This window comes from Sorex fumeus, unplaced genomic scaffold, assembly GCF_029834395.1.
Source record: "Sorex fumeus unplaced genomic scaffold, SorFum_2.1 ptg000037l, whole genome shotgun sequence".
Taxonomy (NCBI): Eukaryota; Metazoa; Chordata; class Mammalia; order Eulipotyphla; family Soricidae; genus Sorex; species Sorex fumeus.
This window is the reverse complement of record NW_026606094.1, coordinates 44,401,451-44,419,510: the sequence shown is the minus strand read 5'-3', so window position 1 is coordinate 44,419,510 and position 18,060 is coordinate 44,401,451.

Sequence of the window (18,060 nt, the reverse complement as noted above, 5' to 3'; positions counted from 1 at the left end):
CAATACAGACCCTGAGAGGTTATCATGTTTGGTCCTTTATCTACTTTCTGCACACATCTCCCATCCCGGCCGATTCCTCCAGCCATCTTTTTCTTAGTGATCCCTTCTCTATTCCAGCTGCCTTCCTTCTCACCTTTGCTCATGAGGCAGGCTTCCAGCTACGGAGAAATCTATCTGTCCCTTAGGTGTCAGCTTTATGTTATGTTGTTTTATACTCCACAAATGAGTGCAGTCCTTCTATTTCTGTCCCTCTCTTTATGACTCATTTCACTTAGCATGATACTCTCCATGTCTATCCATTTATAAGCAAAGTTCATGACTTCATCTTTCATGACGGCTGCATAGTATTCCATTGTGTAGATGTACCAAAGTTTCTTTAACCAGTCATCTGTTTAGGGCACTTGAGTTGTTTCCAGATTGGATATTGTGAACAGTGCTGCAATGAACGTATAGGTACAGATGTCATTTCTACTGTGCTTTTCTGTATCCTCGGGATATATTCCCAAAGTGGTATTGTAGGGTCATACGGAAGCTCAATTTCTAGTTTTTGAAGGACTGTCCATATTGTTTTCCAGAAAGGCTAGAATAGTGGGCATTCCCACAAACAGTGAAAGAGTTTCCATTTTTCCCCCACATCCACCTCAGCACTGGTTGCTTTTGTTCTTTTGAATGTGTGCCAGTCTCTGTGGTGTGAGATGATATCTCATTGTTGTTTTGATTTGCAGCTCCCTGATGGCTAGCAATGTGGAGCATTTTTTCATGTGCCTTTTGGCCATTTGTATTTCTTTTTTGAGGAAACTTCTGTGCATTTCTTCTCCCCATTTTTTGATGGGGTTGGAGGTTTTTTTCTTGTACGATTCTACTGGTGTCTTGTGTATCCTGAATATTCATCCCTTATCAGATGGGTATTGGGTAAATATTCTTTCCCATTCTATGGGCTCTTCCTGTATTTTGGTCACTGTTTCTTTTGAAGTGCAGAAGCTTCTTAGTTTGCTGTAGTCCCTTTTGTTTATGTTTGGTTCCACCTGCATGGTCAGTGCTTTTTCATCCTTAAAAATGTTTTTAGCTTCAGTGTCATGGAGAGTTCTGCCTACATTTTCCTCTATGTTCATTATGGATTCTTGTCTTATATTGAGGTCTTTAATCCACTTTGATCTGACTTTTGTGCCTGGCATTAGACAGAGGTCAGAGTTCATTTTTTTCAGGTAGCTATCCAGTTTTCCCAGCACTACTTGTCGAAGAGGCTTTCCTTGTTCCACTTAACATTTCTTGCTCCTTTGTCACAGATTAACTGGTCATATATTTGGGGGTCTGTGACAGAATATTCAACTCTGTTCCATTGGTCTGCAGGTCTGTTTCTAGGCTAGGACCATGCTGTATCAATCCATGCTGTCTTAATTACTACTGCTTTGTAGTACAATTTGAGGTTGGGGAGGGTGATGCCACCTATCTTCTTTTTCCCAAGGATTGCTTTAGCTATTCATGGGGGTTTATTGTTCCACCTATATGAATTTCAGGAGTGTTTTGTCTATTTCTTTGAAAAATATCATGGGTATCCTGATAGGGACCACATTGAATTTGTATAGTGTTTGAGCAGTATTGCCATTTTGATAACGTTAACCCTCCCTATCCATGAGCAGGGGACATGTCTCCATTTCCTAGTATCCTCTTTTATTTCTTGAAGTAGTGTTTTGTAATTTTCCTCTTTGATTCGTAATTAAACTCTTTGGTTAAGCTGATTCCTTGATTTTCTCGGGTACTATTGTGGACTGGATTTTTTTTAATTAATCAATTTATTTCGAATACCCATCCCTCCAACAGTGCCCATTTCCCACCATCACAGATCCCAGTATCCCTCCCACCCTCCAATCCCCCCATCCCACCCTTCCTCTGTGGCAGGGCATTCCCATCTGTACTCTCTCTCCTTTTGTGTGTTGTGGTTTGCAAAAGAGTTAAGCCTGATTTCCAGGGAGAAACGTTGGATAACTTACTTTCCATTGATCACTTTGTATATAAGGAGATGTCGCACAGCCACGTAAGCAGCCAAGCGGTTTGGGAAAAATGTCCTGGTTCCCGCATGCCATAGCTATGCTTGTAGAGGCTCATGGTCACCGGAGTTCCATCTGGAGAAGGTGGGATACAGCACCTACCCCATCTGGAACCTCCCGGTGATATCGGCTCTGTTTGGGACCTGGAGCATTCTCCGGGAGCTGTGGGGCCCTCCAGCGGCATTGTTTTTTAATGTCTATTTCTTCTCTTTCGTTATTTGAATATAAGAAAGCCATGGACTTTTGGGTGTCGATTTTGTAGCCTGTCACTTTACTAAACTGACCTATTGTTTCTAGGAGCTTTTCTATAGAATCTTTAGGGTTTTCTAAGAATAGTATCATATTGTCTGCAAATAGTGATAGTTTGATCTCTTCTGCAAATAGTGATAGTTTGACCTCTTCCTTTCCTATCTGTATTCCCTTGATACCTTTCTCTTGCCTAACTGCAATGGCCAGGACTTCTAGTACTACATTAAATAGGAGTGGCGAAAGTGGGCAACCTTGTCTTATGCTCAATCTTAGAGGGAAGGCTCTTAGTTTTTCCCCATTGAAAATTATATTTCCCATGGGCTTGTGGTAGATGGCTTTGACTATATTGAGGAAAGTTCCTTCGATGCCTATTTTCATGAGAGTTTTCATCATAAACGGTGCTGGATCTTGTCAAATGCTTTCTCTGTCTATTGATAAAATCATATGGTTTTTATCTTTTCTTTTGTTGATATGATGGATTTTGTTGATTGATTTCTGAATCCCTGGGCTGAATCCTACTTGGTCATGGTATATGATCTTTGATGAGTCATTGGATTCTATTTGCTAATAGTTTGTTGAGAATCTTTGAGTCTGTGTTCATCAGGGATATTGGCCTGTAATTTTCTTTGTGGTATCTCTGTCTGCTTTTGTATAAGGGTGATATTTGCTTCATAGAAACAGTTTGGAAGTGTTTTTGATATTTCAATTTCATGGAAAAGTTTAAAGAGGGTTAGGAGTAAGTCCTCTTTAAATATTTGGAAGAATTCACTAGTGAATCCATCTGGGCCAAGACTTTTGTGCTTGGGGAAACTTTTTATTACCGTTTCAATTTCCTTGATGGTGATAGGTCTGTTCAGGTATTCCAGGTCTTCTTGGTTCAGCCTTGGGAGGCTATAGGAATCTAGGAATTTATCCGTTTTCTCAAGGTTTTCGTGTACCGTGGCATAAAGCTTCTCAAAGTACTCCCTGAGGATCCTTTGAATTTCTGTAGTTTCTGTTGCAATGACCCCCTTTTTATTTCTGATTCAGTTTATTAGTTTTCTCTCTCCCTTTCTTTGTGAGTTTTGCTAGAGGCTTATTGATCTTGTTAATTTTCTCAAAGAACCAGCTCTTGGTTTCCTTGATCTTTCGGATTGTTTTTTGGGTTTCCCTCTCGTTAATCTCTGCTATGAGTTTCATTATTTCCTTCCTTCCTCCTGTTCAGATTGGTTTCCTTTTGTTGGTCATTCTCCAAGCTCTTAAGCTGTGATGTTAGGTACTTAAGTGGGCTCGCTCCTCCTTCCTGAGCAATGCTTGTAGAGCTATAAACTTTTAACACAGCTTTTGCTGTTTTGATAACATAACTCATGTCCTCATTTTCATTTGTTTCCAGGAATTTTTTGATATCCTCTTTGATTTCCTTTCTAAGCTACTCATTGTCCAATAGTGAACTGTTTAATTGCTAGGTGTTTGATTTAGTTTTCTGTTTGTGTGTGTGTGATTTACTTCTAATTTCAGCACATTGTGGTGTGTACACATTTGAGAAGAACGTGCATTCAGCTTTTTGAGGATGAAATGCCCTGTATATATCTACTAAGTCCCTTTCTTCCATTTTTTCCCTCAGATGAAGTATGTCCTTGCTAAGCTTGAGTCTGGTTGATCTACCAAGAGGTGATAAAGAAGTGTTGAAGTCTCCCACTAGTATTGTGTTGCTATCGATGTCTTTCTCCAAGTCTATGAGTAGTTCTTTTAAGTACTTTGATGGTCCCTCATTAGATGCATATCCATTTAGTATTTTAAGTTCTTCCTGTTGTACAGATCCCTTGATCAATAAGAAATGGCCTTCACTGTCTCTTGTGACCTTCTTCAGTCTGAAATCAATGTGGTCTGATACTAGGATGGCTACCCCTGCTTTTTTAGGGACTTGTTTGACTCTGAGATTGTTTTCCAGCCTTTGACTCTGAGTGTGTGTTTGCTTTGACTATTGAGATGTGTTTCTTTCAGGCAGCAGAATGTTGGGTTCAATTTTCTAATCCATCTGCCACTCTATGTCTTTCATTTGGTGCATTTAGCACATTGGTGTTGAGAGATATTATTGTTATAGGGTTTTGTCCCATTTTTCTGTTGAAATTTGGTGTATTTCAGGGGTCTGTCTTGTCTTAAAGTAGCCCATTCAGTTGTTCTTGTAATCATGGTTTTGAGTCTATGAAGTTCCTGAGCTGTTGTTAGTCTGTGAAACTGTGTGTTGTTCCTTCTGTTATGAATGAGAGTCTTGCTGGGTAAGGTATTTTTGGTGAGGCATTTATTTCATTGAGTTTTTTCAGTATATGCCACCACTGTTTTCAGGCCATGAGGGTTTCATCAAACAAATCAACTGTGAATCTTAAGGATGCTCCTTTATAGGAAAATTATTTCTTTGATCTTGCTTCTTTCAGAACTTTGTCTCTAAGGTTTTTGTCATTTTGATCAGGATGTGTCTTGGGGTATTTTTATTCGGATTTCTTCTAGCTGGTACCCTTCAGGCCTCCTGAATGTGGTCTCATGTTTTCTTCATCTCTGGAAATGTCGTAGTAATGATGTCTTTGACAGTTTATTCTTCATCAGGGTTTTCTTCCTGTCCCTCTGGGACTCCAATAATTCTTATGTTACCCCTCTTGGCTTCATCACAATCTTCTCTTGCCATCTGTTCCTGGATTCTGAGTCTCTTTTCCATTTTCTGCTCTTTTCTGGAGAGTCTCTGGACTTCATCTTCGAGCTCACTGATTCTGTCCTCTGCTGCCGAGGCCTTCCACTGAGTTTTTCAATTTGCTGACCAAGTTTTTCAGGTATGACATGTCTGTTTTGTAATTTTGTTTGCATTTTCCTCATTTCTACCTTCAAATCCTCCTGTCTTTTATTGTCATATCTTTCCATTGTTTATTTTAGCTCCCTAAGCATCCTCAGTATCTCCCATATAAAATCCTTGTCAGAGAGGCTGTCTAGCCCTTCATTACTGTTGGGGTCTTCTGGGCTAGCCTCTTCAATAAGTAAGCTTGGTGAGCTTCTGTGTTGCTTTACCATTGTGACCTGTGTGGTTTACACCTTCACGCTCACTGTTACTATTCTTCTCATGATACAGAATTAATTGAGATGGGCTTAATGAATTATTGGCTAATGTGTTTCTGGTGGTTGAGCTAACCTAGTGAAAGTTCCATCTAAGAGAGTAACTTATGGTTCCTATAGGATATGTAGGGGGAGAATAAGTTGCGGCCACATTAGCGGCCATGGTTCCGGGAAGGGGCCCTGTCACCAGATGGGTAGTTGGATGAGTGAGCAGAGGGTGCCCGGAATGGTTCAGCTTTGGGTGCACACGGTGTGAGTCAATTCCTGTCCCCCGCAGACCAAGGATTAAAACTGGCTGTTCTCTGGGGGTGTAGTTAGATGTGCAGCCCCATGACGTGTGGGCCCTGCCATCATGTGGGTACCTGGATGAGTGAGAAGAGGATGCCTGGAATGGTTCAGCTTTGGGTACGCGCGGTGTGCCTAAATTCCCGTCCCCTACAGACCAAGGATGAGAACTTGCCATTCTCTGGGAGTCTAGTTAGACATGCAGCTTATACACCATAATTAAATAATATTTTTTACAGGGCAACGTGTTAGAGGACAGCTTTTATTTTTTTAGTAATAGAAATATGACATTCCACTGTATATTAATCTGTTGAATTTCTTCTGAGAAATCTGGTGAAACCTTGATAGAAGTATCTTTGTATAATACTTTTTTCCCTCTCACGGCCTTTGATTCCTTTCTGTATCATTTTTTTTGATTATTTAACAGTGTTATATCTAGACGTTGATTATTTTGAAGTTCAAAATGTGTATCATTTTTTAGCTTCCTGAACATGTTTGGTTAGTTCTTTCCTGAAGTTTTGTAAATTCTCAGTGATATATTTGAACTTTGTCTCTCCCTATTTCTTTCTTTACCTTCGAAATGCACATTACCCTGATATTTATTCTGCTGATTTAATCTGATTTTATTCGTGGAGGTTATTTACTTTTCCTAAATTTTATTTATTCTCTTCCATTTGGGTTAATACTGCCACGTTATCTTTGATATCTGATGTTATTTTCCTTATAATATACTTGCTTTCCATTTTAGATTGAACTTCACTCTACCTGTTTTTTTTTCTTTTTGAGTCACACCTGGTGATGCACAAGGGTTACTCCTGGCTCTATCTCAGGAATTACTCCTGTTAGTTCTCAGGGGATCATATGGGATGCTGGGAATCGAACCTGGGCAGGCTGCATGCAAGGCAACTGCCCTACCTGCTGTGCTTTTTTATACCAAGAATTTTATTTTCTTTTTGAGTCACACCCGGCGATGCACAGGGTTTTTTTTCCCTTGCTCATGCACTCAGGAATTATTCCTGGCAGTGCTTGGGGGACCATATGGGATGCTGGGAATCGAACCCAGTTGTGCCACATACAAGGCAAATGCCCTACCGGCTGTGCTATCAGTCCAGCCCCTCTTTTAACAGTTTTAAAAATATTTTTTCAATTATTTGCAGATATCCAGTGATTTTGTGCCATAAATAACAATATGACTTTGCTCAGGGATTACTCTTGGAGGGCTCAGGGATCAAATCCAGATTGGTGGTGAGTATGTGCTACCAAGAGGTCAACCTGTACCTACGGGGCTAGTGCATCAGCAGCCTGATATTGCCTTCAGGCTTACTGATACCCCAAAATTGCCGCTGTGCCCTTGACCAGAACCCAACAACTTGGGAACAAGTTTACCAAAAAATTAAACGGCCAAATCTTAGGTATGTGGGAGTCACACCCACAAACCACCTCCAGCCCAGCTATATAAGCTCACTCAGAGTCGGGATCAGCTACCTCCCCCACTTCCCAATACACATGGGAGAACTGGCAGTCACCTCCACGAACCAACTCCAGCACCACCCTGTAAGCTCTACTATTGGTCTTTCTCAGAGACCACTAAATAAATCTCGAAAGAGATCAAAAGCCGTAGTTAAGCTCAGACCCATACATGGCTGAACAGTCCAGAGTAAATTGGAGGGGGCAGGTTGGCCTGTGCCCACTCAAGCAGAGTCTCCTTAGCCACTTGCTTCCACAATCCAAAATTGCTGCCATACCCCAAGTCTGACTCCACTGTCTCACCAAGATATAATCTGCTGAAAATTTGTAATGTGGATCTTAGCGAACCAGCAGCCCTGGCCCAGACACACAGCAGCAAGTCCCAGAAGACACCACAGTGCCAGAGATCTCTCTGGGCCCCATACTGAGCCAATATCACCAGGACACTCCAGATGGAGCAGGTGTAGTCTCCCCGCCTACTTTAGATGGAATCCTGGTGACCAAGAACTTCCACAAACAAGGCCCAGGTATGCAGGTTCCAGGACTACATCTCCAGGCCACATGGCGGCAGAGGACCTGGGCTGTCCCTCCCTGGGTCCCTGCCCACCTAGAAGACTGGCCATCATCTCCACAATTAGCCTCTGGGCACCCTCTCAGCACACCAACAACCCTGGCCCAGAGACACAGCAGCAAGTCCCAGATGACACCAGAGCACCAGAGATCTCCCCGGGTCCCATATTGAGCCAATATCACCAGGACACCCCAGATGAAGCAGGTGCAGTCTCCCTGCCTACTCCAAATGGAATCCTAGTGACCAGGAGCTTTCAAAGCAAGGTCCAGGTATGCAGGTTCAGGACTAAATCTGCAGGCCGCATGGTGGCAGAGGACCTGGGCTGTCCTTCTCTGGGTCACCACCTGCCCAGAAGATTGGCTGTCATGCCCACAATCGGCCTCCAGGTGCCATCTTAGAACACCAATTGCCCTGGCTTAGAGGCTCCCAATTGAATCCCAAAATGGATTAGTGCCATACAGAGATGTCTCTTGAACCCAACCATTTACAATCTAGAAATTTACATTTATATTCACACCCGTGTGAGCTCTCGTGACATTCAAAATGAACTGTAGAAAATATTTTATCTAGTGTCTGCTCCTGGAAGGTAGGCTTGAATGGTGGTGGGGAAATTCAAGTAAAATTAAAGCCCCAAATTAGAGAGAGAGTATTGGGGAAATTGTCTGCCATAGAGTCAGGGTGAGGACTGCGATGTGTATATATGTGAAGGGGGGGGTGATACTTGGGACATTGGTGATGGAAAAGGTGCACTGGGGGAAGGATGGGTGTTTCATCATTGTATGGCTGAATCTCAAACATGAAAGCTTTAAACCTCTATCTCACGGTGATACAATAAAATAAAAAAGTAATGTGAAGTTCATGCCCAATTCAATCAGCTTATCTACAGCTGAACAAATAGCAGTACTCCTACATTATTTAAAAATTAAAAAATACAGATTGACCTCATGCAAGGCAAAAGTTCTATCCACAGTACTATGTCGCTCTGACATGCTGGGGTAAATGATACTGACCAAGGAGCTGGCCCTGGGAGCCCGCCTCACTCCGTTGCTCACGGTGCCCAAAGAGGGGGACAGCCTATTGAGAGAGTGAGCACACCGAGCCGCAAGAAAAGATATGCACTGGGACCGGAGCGATAGCACTGCGGGTAGGGTGTTTGCCTTGCACACAGCCGACCCGGATTCGATCCCTGGTATCCCATATGGTCCCCCAAGCACTGCCAGGAGTAATTCCTGAGTGCAAATCCAGGAGTAACCCCTGAGCATTGCTGGGTGTGACCCAAAAAGCAAAAAAAAAAAAAAAAGATATGCACTCCAGAGCCTTTGTAGGGAAAAACTCAATTTATCTCAAGAAGGGTCAGGTTTATATACATCAAGAAACAGGGAACAAACTTTTTGTGGGAAGTAGGGACAAACTTTTGATCGAGCTATCCAGTACACATTTGCCAAAAGGATTAGTAGGATGCTGCAGTTTGTCATTCCTTCTTGGTTGGGGGTCTGTTTGCTCAGTGGTTCCCCTGGCCCACCTAGGTGATTGGATGTTAAGGCTGGCCAGAGGGGTGAGGGGAGGAGAGGGAGGAGGGGCCACTGCTGGAAAATCAAAAGGGGAAACTATGGGGATGGCCTACGACCATTCATTCTGTTCAGGCCAAGACGTGGTGGCTCCATCCTCCCCCCAGTTGCTCCCCAGTTACTCCTTGCAACATCCACAATACTATCACTCTAGCCCCTATAGATATCTATCTTTGATTTATTTATTTGTTTTTATTTAGGATTGTCTATCAGACACAGTAACAACAAAGTCTCCAATGGAGACGTTACTGGGCCTGCTCGAGCAAATCGATGATCAACGGGAGGGCCTTTACCTTTACCTTTAGGATTGTCTAGGGCTGGAGCGATAGCACAGCGATAGGGCGTTTGCTTTGCACGCAGCCAACATGGTCGACCTGAGTTCTATTCCTCCGCCCCTCTCCGAGAGCCCGGCAAGCTACCGAGAGTATCTCGCCCCCATGGCAGAGCCTGGCAAGCTACCCGTGACGTATTCGATATGCTAAACACAACAAGTCTCAAAATGGAGACGTTACTGGACCCGCTTGAGCAAATCGATGAACAACGGGAGGACAGTGCTACAGTGAAGAATTGTCTAATTAATCATTACATTTTATCAGATTAATCTTTTTCTGTTACATCCTCCAGCCTATTTCTTTTTAATTGTCACTTGAGGCTCGTAATTTTCTTTTAGGTATTCCTTTTTTCCTTTTTTCTCTCTCTCTCTTTCTCTCTCTCTCTCTCTCTCTCTCTCTCTCTCTCTCTCTCTTTTTTGTGGTTGCCTTCAGATGTTTTTTTCTGCACTCACATTTGCATTACCTTCTATTTTCCTATAGGTGGTGCTATGGCTTCAGAGTTGGATTTCTACCTTGTTTATAAACAGAAAGGGAAGAGAGCAATGAGGAAATTGGGAACTCTGATAAACCACTTTGCAACGAGAGGAGAGACTAAGAAGCAAGCAGTACAGAGGGAAAGTTCCACTCTGCCCTTCCACCTCCATGTCTGTTCCTGAGCCAATTTATGCTGGGTGCTACATTCATATGTCATCATTTTATGGCAGTGTTCTACAGTCAAATTCTTTAGAGGGAGGGGTGGATGGATGGAGCAAGTTAGTTCAGCTGCTGCTAGTAGCTTCAAACACCAGTACTCAATTTGTGTGTGTAACATTTTTCAGTAATATTTTCGTAATTTATTTTTTCTTTCCCTTTGTAGTTGTTTCAATGACTAAAATTCGCACACATGCTTGGTTGTGGTGCTCGCACACAGCACTCACCAGGGGTTGCACATCTGATTGCAGAGCTTGCACTGTGGCCACAGGGCTCTCCTAGGGTCACACTCTCTGACTGTGATACTAATTATGTGTGTTAGTATCACAGTGGATGCCTTGATCGTGATACCTGTGCATACTCTAATCGCTGTGTTTACCAGAGATCTCATTCCTAGTTACACTGCTTACACATCTTTTCTTTCCAGAACTTGTGAGATATTATTCATTTTCTTTTACTTTGATAAGGAAGTGTTTGGGACACACCAGTAGATACTCTGGAGCTGTTTCTGGCTCTTCTCAGAGGTGAGCTCTCACAGTGCTTGAGGGACATCATGAGGTGCGGGGATTGAACTGAGGTCAGTCACATGCAGGGAAGATGCCTTACCCCCTGTACTTCTTCTACAGCTCCTGTTGTACACTTTATTTGGAAATTCTCTTACTGCAAATCTGACTGTGTGCTAAAGATTACACATTCTGCTGTGGCACCAGCTGTTGAGACTGTAGAACCATTGGGATTCCACTGAATACATTTGGGTGGCAGTAGTGATTGAACTCATGATCTCTCACTTTTTAAAAAGGTGCTTCTGGGATAGAGATAGTACAGCAGGTAAGGAGCTTACCTTGAAGTGGTCAACCTATATTCCACCCCCAGGACCACACATGGTCCCCTGAGCATGCCAGGGGTGATCCCTGAATGCAGATCCAGGAATAAGTACCACTGGGTGTGGATCAAAAGCAAAAAACAAGACGAAAGAAAGAAAGAAAGAAAGAAAGAAAGAAAGAAAGAAAGAAAGAAAGAAAGGAAGGAAGGAAGGAAGGAAGGAAGGAAAGAGAGAGAGAGAGAGAGAAGAAAAAAGAAAGAGGAAGGAAGGAAGGAAGGAAGGAAGGAAGGAAGGAAGGAAGGAAGGAAGGAAGGAAGATTGATTCTTCTTTTTCCACTGAGCCATCTTCTGAGGTCCACTACTCAGTTTTCTGTCTCAGAGTTTAGTTTCTGCCAGCAACACAGGCTGTCTCAGTTGTCTGGAATGTCACTGATATTACACACTTTAATGACTGTCTCTATCCTCCCTGAGAAGGATCAAGTCTGTCTATGTTAATGGCAGCTGTCAAACACCAACCGCAACCCTGAAGTTCTCCACCTCTATATATTGCAATAGCTAATTTTCCAGTATACAGATGCATGTGCCTCTCACGCAATGAGCTAGTGAAGTTTGTCTATTTGTAATTGATATCTGATTGTGTTTTAGTGGGTAGCATTGCTCGCCAGCATGTAATGTGTCATTTTAACAAATAGTTTTAAGGAAAGTTCTGCCAAAACATGGCATGATTTTTAGATATAGACAAGATTATTGTAAAAATTATAAGGAAATGGCAAAGGAAATAGATTTGGTAGAACTATGTTCAAAAGAAGAATGAACCATCAGTTTACCTAATTTCAAGATTTATTTAGTCATTCAGACTGTTGTACCAACAGGTTGAAAGAGAGAAACATGAATCAATGAAACAGAATAAAGAACTTATAAATTGGCCTACAAAAATATTCTCAGTTGTTTTTTGACAAAGTAATAAAAGTGGCTCAATGAAGGGCTATTAGCTTCTCCAATAGCTGGTCAGGGAACATTGGACATCACAGGTAAAACATTACTCCCAAATCTAAACCTTACATGTTATGTAAAACAACATAAAATGGAAATTTTCTGTTCTGAATTTTAGGTTTAGGGTTAATGATTAAATTTCATGAGTTCATAAAACCTTTAAGCAGAAAAGGAAAAAATATTTGGTCTAGAACTTCTTTAAATTTAGAAAATCTAGTTGCACTCATTTGTGGAATATAAAGTAACAAAATGGAAGCTAACACTCAAGAATGGTAGAGATAAGTGCCAGAAGGATTACTCCACAGCTTAGAAGCCTGCCTCACATGTTGGGGGAAAAGGCAACTCAGATAAAAAAGGGAACACCAAGTAAAGGGTGCAAGGAGAGTCTGCTTGGGATGGGAGATGCATGCTGAAAGTAGACTATAGACCAAACATGATGGCCACCCAATGCCTCTTTTGCAAACTATAACACCCAAAAGGAGAGAGAGAGAGAGAGAGAGAGAGAGAGAGAGAGAGAGAAAGAGAGAGAGAGAGAGCAAAAGGCACTACCACAGAGGTGGGGTGGGGTGGGGTGGGGTGGGGAGGATGGAGTGGGGGTGGTGAGAGGGATGCTGGGACCACTGGTGGTGGAAAATGGGCACTGGTGGAGGGATGGGTATGACTGAAATGCAAGCACGAAAGTTTGTAAGTCTGTATGTAAATGTACCTCATGGTGATTCACTAATAAAAAACTTTATAAAAAATTTAAAAATCTAGTAATAAATATTTGTCATATTTGTCACCAAAGTTCCATCAGTTAAAAGAAAATATAGGTAAATTGTATTTAATCAGAATAAAAACATTTGTTCTGTGAAAGATTCTTCTATAAGGATGAAATGAAATACAGAATAGAAGAAAATATTTGTATGTGACATAACTCATAAAGGACCAATATTCAGGATAGGCATAGAATTTTCAAGACTCAATGTGTTTTAAAAAATCTTATTAGAGGGCTTGGAGAGATAGTACAACAGTAAAGGCCCTTGTCTTGCACATTGCTTGGCCCAGATTTGATCCCTGACACCATATATGGTCCGCTGAGCCCTGCTAGGAGTGATCACTGAGCGAAGAACCAGGAGTAATCTCTTAGCACTGCTGAGTGTGACCCAGCTCGCCCCCAATCTAATTAGAAATAATCAAAAGGCATGAAAAATTATTGAGATATTTCATCAGTGAGGAAGTACAGATGGCAAATAAACAGGGGAAATTGTTCAACATCATTAACTTTAGAGAAATGCAGACTAAAGCATAATGTGGTATCATTATCACCTATCTGAAAGATAAATGGAAAAATAGTATTAACAGAAAATTCAAGCAGGAAGCAGAGGAACTCATGCATCACAGATAGGATATAAAATGATAAGAAAATTTCTGAAGAGAAGGTAAGCAGTTTTTATAAAGTCTAGCTGCATAACAGTTGTGACCTAGCCTCATTTATCGTAACCTCATTTGCAGAGGCCAGGGATGCTGGCATTGTAACCCAGAGCCTCAGACAAGCAGTGCACATGCTCTTCCACTGAGCCACAACCCAAGCCATTTGTGATGTGAATTTTGTTTGTTTGTGTGCCACATCTGGCAGATCTCAGGACTCTTGTTTCAATGGTCACTCCTGACAAGACTGGGGATCAAATTAAGGTGAACCTTAACCCAATACTATCTCTCCTGCCCCAAGAACTGCTAAGGATTTTAATATTTCTGTTGCACTATTTACAATAGCCAAAATCTGGAAAAAACCCGAGTGCCCAAGAACAGATGACTGGTTAAAGAAACTTTGGTACATCTACACAATGGAGTACTATGTAGCTGTTAGAAAAGATGAATGAAGTCATGAAATTTACATATAAGTGGTACTCCATGGAAAGTATCATGCTAAGTGAAATGAGTCAGAAAGAGAGGGCCAGACATAGAAAGACTGCATTCATCTGGGGAACATAAAGTAACAAAATAGGAGACTAATACCCAAGAATAGCCAAAGATAAGTTGACCAGGAGATTCATTCCTTGGCTTGGAAGCCAGCCACACATGCTGGGGAAGAAGGCAGCTCAGATAGAGAGGGGATTACCAAGTAAAGAGTGTTGGAAGGATCCTCCCAGGATGAGACATGCAAGCTGAAAGTAGACTATAGACCGAACATGATTGCCACTCAATGCCTCTTTTGCAAACCGCAGCACCCAAAAGGATAGAGAGAACAAGGGGGAATGCCCTGCCACAGGGGTGAGATGGGATGGGGGCGGGGGGTGTGGGGGGTGGAAGGGATGTTGGGAGCATTGGAGGTGGGGAATGGGCACTGATGGAGGGATGGGTACTCAGTCATTGTATAACTGAAACCCAAGCACAAAAATTTGTAAGTCTACAACTGTACCCCATGATGTTTCACTAATAAAAATTTAAAAAAAAAAAAGAAAGAAGAAATCAAAGGAGAAAAACCACAAAAAAAGATTTTAATATTTCCCAGCAACTGAGAAGCATGTGACTATAAAATCTGTTTAACAAAAATATTTTGCAAGTCGGGCTGGAGCGATAGCACAGTGGGGAGGGCGTTTGCCTTGCACGCAGCCAACATGGCCGACCCGAGTTCGATTCCTCCGCCCCTCTCGGAGAGCCCGGCAAGCTACCGAGAGTATTCAATATGCCAGACACAGTAACAACAAAGTCTCCAATGGAGACGTTACTGGGCCCGCTCGAGCAAATCGATGATCAACGGGAGGGCCTTTATTTTGCAAGTCAGTCTAAATCTAGCTTTCAAAAAAATTGAAGGTAGATTTGAGAGATCATTGAAATAACTTTTATAATTATATATATTTTTTGTTATCTACAGCTTACAGAGATCAAATAATTGGTAGGGGATTAGCAAAAACAAAAACAAAAACTCTGTTACTGTCTACATTTAATTTTTAAAAAGTCAATTTTTTTATAATTATTTTTGGAACATACTCAGTGATGCTCAGGGAGTCGTGTGATGTCAAAGACCAAATGTGGAACTCCAGCTGCAGGCCAAATATTTCAGCCCTTTGACTCACCTTCCGGTCTCCTACCTGCTTTTTTTTTTTAAGGTGAAGAGGTTTTCAACAGCTTCAGCTTGAACAATAAAAAGCAAGATAAAATTGACGCTAAACATATCTTTCTTACAGTGACTCTTGTCTTTTATAGTACATAAATTCAATTTCAAAAATATCAAATATATTCCTATTAGGTGTATACTTTTAATAAAATTTTATACTTAAGAACTATTAACCAAAATATCATTCACTACTTTGGGGTTAGGAAAAAAATGTTTTTTAGAGGTTTGATATACATTTTGCTGTATAAATATTTCAGGAAACTTGATAAAATATTTTCAAATATCAAATAAATGTATTAAGATAAAATTGTGAAGTATAATGGGAAAATAAGTTTAAGAAAAATAAAAAACTGCAAAATTTCTGACTTTCATACAATAAAGTTTCTTACTATTCTTTGTGGTACCAACAAACCTCATCTGACATTTAAAATATTGCATTTAAAATAACAATACTTACAATAAACCAAAATTATATAAAATAAAATAAATATATACTTTAAAGTGGTACAGAAAAGAAATTTTTCAAATTCTTAATCCAATAGATCATGGGAAAAGATAGGATTGAATGCAAAGAAAAACAATAGTTAATTAAAAACACAAAATTAGGTGATGGCATTTACCTACATATACAAACCATGCATCTATATTACACATAGCAATAAACAAAATATACAAGTAAAGAAGATAAACTTACCTATTGAAAGAAAGTCTTAAATTTATTTTTAAGGTGACCACTATGACTTATAAGTCTCACACGTTACACAAAATAACAGAAAAAGTTTAGAAATAAAATGGCTTCAGAAATATGAGGAAAACTCCTTTCTAAAAAGACTTATTGATCTGTATGAATATAACTAAGTAATTTATTTTAATTAATGAATAAAAAGTAATTCAGGGCAAAGGGTAATAAAGAACATAAGATGAAACAATATAATTGAAAATGAGAATTTCAGTATACACATTCAGCAGCTATTAATTTGTACGCATTTAATAGCATATCTACAATAGCAAAAGGCTGATCAAAGTATGAGAGTTAATAAACTACATCATAAAGGAAGACTTTTATGATAAATTGATGATAAACTGGATAACATGATAAATTGGATAATTTTACCAATTCTAAATCCTTAGACTACAGAAAATTTGAGCTACCAATTCATTCCACAAAATAAATCTTGGGGAAACAAAGTAAAATAAAAACAAAGCACATATGTTCTTTCAGGCACACATCAGTGACAGAGGCTAGCAGGGTTTGTCTCAACAAACTTCAACTCATTCATAGATCACATTCCAGTACCACATTTAAATTAAATTATAAAGCAATAAGATGTACATTTTGAGGACTACCATATATAAAATTTCAAGTTTATTCTTGAAGAAAAGAAGGAATACTCACGTGGGGGAGCTAAATGTGTTTATGCTCACCTTCAAGTGGCAGCAGTACCACGTGAAATCCACTGGGTGTCAGTGCTATTTCATAGTTGCTCTCGTTTGCCTGCGTGGTGGAGTGAAAAGACACTGAAAAGTAGCGTCTAAAAGATTAGATTGCAGACCCAGATAGATTTCTCTACCCTTTAAGGTTCAAATGAGTCTACCCTTTAAGGTTCAAATGAGGAAATGTTCAGTAAATATTTCTAATGTGCTATGCACACATGTGTTTTTTTTGTTTTTTGTTTTTTGTTTTTTTTGCTTTTTGGGTCATACCCGGCAATGCACAGGGGTTACTCCTGGCTCATGCACTCAGGAATTACTCCTGGTGGTGCTCGGGGGGCCATACGAGATGCTGGGAACACACATATGCTTTAATCACGCAATAGTTTTCTAAATCTCTCTCGATATATCCTCCATAAATTATTTTTTAGCTTATTATTTCAGCTTTTATGATTGTTGTAGGTCTTCTACTAGACAAAGACATGAAAGAATACATTTTTTTAAAATCATTTTTGGTGACAATTCCTAGCTTTTTGTTGAAAGATAGATTTTCTTCACAAATTGCCTTTAATTGCTAGATGTACATAAGGTTTCTCTTAGAAACACAGTACTTGCAAGCATGAGGCTGTAAGTTTGATCCCCAATGCCCGCTTCATGTACTGAGCACAGTTCTCATAGCTCTGAGACAGCTGATCATGCCACAAAAGAGTATGTGATCTCTGTTCCATCACCAAAGAATATGTGATCTCTGTCCCATGCAGCACTAGTAAGATATATGAACCCTGATAATCAAGGCATCTAAAAGGATATGGGGGTAAAATAGCAAGGACTGTGACCCCTGGCAAGCATATGTGTGAAATATGCCATCTTGTGAGTCTCCTAACCAGAATGAGCCAATACACTACAACTAAGAGACTGTTACCACAGGCAAACCGTGTATAAGCACTGCAGGTAAAGGTGTGTGGACCCTCTCCACCACCCCTTGCATCCTGCCCCAGGCACACAGCAGCCAAGTGTGTGAGCACTGCCACTCAGTGCATGAGCATCACAACAAGTGGACAACAGAATGAAGGGATCAAAAAGTATACAACCCTATGACAAAAGTTGTGCTAATATTAAAAGAGATCTGCGAGAGCATCAGTTCTAACTGCCTGCATCTTAAAAACTGACAAATGGAAGAGTCATTCTATTTTCAGAGGTTGCAGGGAAGGAAATCATCCGTCAGGAAGTTTTCCCTGTCAAATTCAAATCCCTTCTGGTGAAGTACATTATCATTTCCTTTACTGTGAGCCTTTCCGGTGAGAATAAAGGAATAAGCTGCTCACCATGTACAGAATAAATGCTCACATCCTGTAATATACATATACAGTGTATTAATGCAGGGCTCTCATGAACTACAAATTGGACCTCAAAGAGGGAAGC